The 3,735-nt window shown below is 36.9% G+C and overlaps 1 pseudogene; it reads left to right on the forward strand.

Moving 5' to 3' along the window:
• Positions 1–969: 969 nt before the first annotated feature.
• LOC103199668 lies at positions 970–1,823 on the forward strand (annotated as a pseudogene).
• The last annotated feature ends 1,912 nt before the right edge of the window (positions 1,824–3,735 follow it).

Below are 3,735 nucleotides of genomic sequence, written 5' to 3' on the forward strand. Positions count from 1 at the left end.
TCTCTGCCAGATCTCAACATATTCTTTAAATCATCAGAGCACAGTATTTCTGATGTTTTACTCTAAAGAATGACTAGAGCAGAAAGGATGAAATAGACTCCCATCAGAATTTGGAAAAAGACAGTAGTTTAATCTAGAATTGTTAAGAAAGTTTAACTTTTCAAAAATGCTATTGGGTATAACTGGACGGCATCTGGAATATAAAACTTGATCTATAACTCATTCAATGCACCAGAATAAACTTCAAAGGAATTAAATAGTTAAATATAAAATTAAAAATTTAAGCCATTATAATACTGAGAAAACATAGAAGATGATTTATAACCTTGGTATACTCACTGCCGTGGAGTCAGATCAGACTCATAGTGACCCCTCCTTGGGTTTCCAAGTTAGTATCAACACAGAAGTAGATTGCCAGACTTCTGGTTAATGGTCCAATGCTTTAGGCACTACACCACTTAGAGCTCCTTGGTATAGGGTAGTTATTTCTAACTATGATGCAAAGTCTGGAAGATATTATAGAAAAAGGTTGATAAATACACTCAAACTAAAACAAAAATAGTACAAAGTAAACTTTCTCAAAATTTTATAACTATAACTATATAAACTATAAGAGAAGACAACAAACTGCATAATTTGAAAAAAACAGTTTCAACTGTATAAATCATTATTCATCCTACTATATGACGAAGTCCTGTTGTTGTTGTTGTGTGCCCTCGAGTAGGACCCGACTCATAGCAACCCCTTCTTGAGTTTCCAAGGCAGTATCACTACAGAAGTAGATTGTAGATTGGCCCTTCTTCCTTTGGAGGAATGGCTAGTGGGTTTGAACTGCCAGCCTTCTGGTTAGCAGTCGAGTGCCTTAGGCACTATGCTACCAGAGCTCCCATGAAGAAGTCCTAGAAATCTGTAATAAAAAAAATATAAAGATAAGTGCAAACCAAGTGAGGCAGCAGCTGGATTGGGGAAATGGTGGCTTCAGGGGAGAGCGGGACTTCTGGTTGCAGAGGCGGCACCAAGGACGCATTTATGACCTTTTATAGTGAGGTGAAACAAATAGAGAATAGAGTTTCAGTTCTAACATCCAAAAACCAGATCGAAAGATTTACCTGTCCTGATGCCTCCTACTTCAATTTGAACCCATTTGAGTTTCTTCAGCTAGATTCTGAAGTGACAGATGAGGAAATAATAAAAACAGTTTTGGCAGTTACCTCTATTAGTGCATCCGGACAAAAAGACAAGATGATGCTTACAGAGCATGAAAGGCTTCTGAAGCTGTGACAAAGTTTACAAGTTGCTACTGCATCAGGAACAAAAGAAGAGGCCCTGGATGTAATTGAGGTGGGAAAGATTATGTGGAACACGCTGTGAAAGGGCGTTAAAAGCAATTAAAGAAGGAAGGGAAACCTACAAATATGGAAGAGGATGATCCTGAATTGTTTAGACAAGTGGTATACAAACAGACCATGAAACTCTTTGCTGAACTAGAAATTAAAAGGAAAGAAAGAGAAGCCAAAGAAATGCATGGTAGGAAGTGACAAAGTGAAGAAGAGATTGAAGCTCAAGAAAAAGCCAAACAAGAAAGGGAGTGGCAGAAAAACTTTGAGGAGAGTCTAGATGGTCGTGTGGATAACTGGTGAAATTTCCAAGCAAATACAAAGGGGAAGAAAGAGAAGAAAAATCGGACCTTCCTGAGACCATCAAAAGTAAAAATGGAGCAGCGTGAGTCATCACCTTGGGTCACAGCTACAGAACCTTCCTCTACCTGCCTCCCTTCCTGCTTGGAAGGACTCATTCTTCCTCCCACCCTTACCCCAATATAGAGTAGTATTTGCTTTTTAGTCCATTTTGTTTCAATACAATTTAATATCGATCAGAAGCATTCTTTTGTACATTGAAATGAGGGACTTGGTTTTAAAAAAGAACTTCTCTACTCCCTACCCCCAGAGCAACCAGGATAAGAAGGTGCCACCTTTGGTTCTCCTTCTGTTCCCACAGCCTGTAACTTAATGTTTTGTGCTTCACTGAATTGTGATGGTTAGAAACTTCGTATACAGTTTATGGAAATCATCCAATTAAACATCTTGCTTAAAATGGTGTTACAGTGACTTCTGAGACAAGCCTAAACCACCTTAGGAGGCCTTTTTCCTTCAGTTGCTTGCTTCTGGGCATTACATCTTTTGAAACTCTAAATCAGACAGGGAGGGCAGTGTGGGCAGGCAAAGCAGTCACTGAATTTCCGGCTGCCCAATGGTGTTTGTCATGTGCCTCCTAATCTGACTGACCAATCACTGTGGCATGTGGCTCTGAGCCACCCATATCTGTTCACTTTCCAAAGAGCTAGCTGTCTTCTGCCAGTACTATTGTATCCTAGCCTATGTGTATGGGTTAGTAATAAAATTCTGTATGTGTAATACATTTTTATACCCAAAGCACTGGAAAAAAAAAAAAGAGTAAAGATAAACAAGTAGTATAAACTGATATTTTGCATAAAGGGAAATAAAATGACTTTTAAAGATATGAAAAGATGCTCAAATTTATTTATAAGATAAACGTAAATTAAATATAACATTTTTCTTCTACTGGTAAAATAGAAAAATTGGTAGCTCACTTTATTGGTGGGTTGTGGAAAAGCAATTATTTTTATATTTGTTGGTCTAAAATAGCAGACACTCTATTGAAGGAAATTTGATAAATCAAAGTACATAAATATATACAAATATATGCACAGTGCTTCCATCTATAGAAATTTAAGCTGTAGACATACTGGTATATTTGTGAAATGACAAATATACAAGTTTATGCATAAAGCTAAAAGTGTTTAAACTAACAAAAGTTTGGAAGCAGACACATGATGACTGATAGATGGATGAATGCATGGGTAGATACGTAGATAGACAGACAGACAGATAGTTAGACAGATATTACGGTGACCTTGCATGCGGCCAGATAAAATGTTGCCCAGCCTTGCCACATTCTCATGATTGCCAGCATATTTTAACCCATCCTTGTGTTTCTCATCTTCTACTTCATGAAACAATGCAAACCTCCAAATATTGATCCCTTCTGATGAAGCGACACTGCTAGTATTTTAAATACCAGTGTCATAGTTTTCAGCACTGCAGAGACATGCAAGCCACCACAGTATAACACACTGACAGATGGGTGGGGGAGAAATAATTCAAATCTACTTCAATAGGAGCTAAAAGCAAACAATGAAGGGGTCCCTGGGCAATTGAAATAGTTAACATTTGGCTGCTAACCAAAATGTTGGCAGTGTCATTTCACCCAGAGTGCCTGTGAGGAAGAGCCTGATGGATACACTACCTCCAAAAAATCACAGCCATGAACACCACTATGAAGTTCTATTCAAAAATACATAGGGTCACCATGAATCAGAATCAATTCAATAGCAATTTTCTATATGGTTAACAACATACACAGTAAGCATGTAAAAAATATAAATCCTCACCTACTGACATGGAAATTTTGCCATAATAAAATTTAAGTGAAAAAGCTACATGTCAAATCTTGTAAAAGTGAGAGATAACATGACTGCAAAGACTCTGGAAAGAATCACAAGAAACTCAATTTATAATTACCATGCAGTTGAGGTAGTGAGAAGTTTGGAAGTTGGAGAGATGAGAGACAGGAAAGGTGAAAAAATTTTACTGTATGTGTTTTATATATTTATATATATATATAATATATATATATATATATATATATATATAT

This window comes from Orycteropus afer, unplaced genomic scaffold, assembly GCF_000298275.1.
Source record: "Orycteropus afer afer isolate SDZICR_OR568_19922 unplaced genomic scaffold, OryAfe1.0 scaffold00116, whole genome shotgun sequence".
Classification (NCBI taxonomy): domain Eukaryota; kingdom Metazoa; phylum Chordata; class Mammalia; order Tubulidentata; family Orycteropodidae; genus Orycteropus; species Orycteropus afer.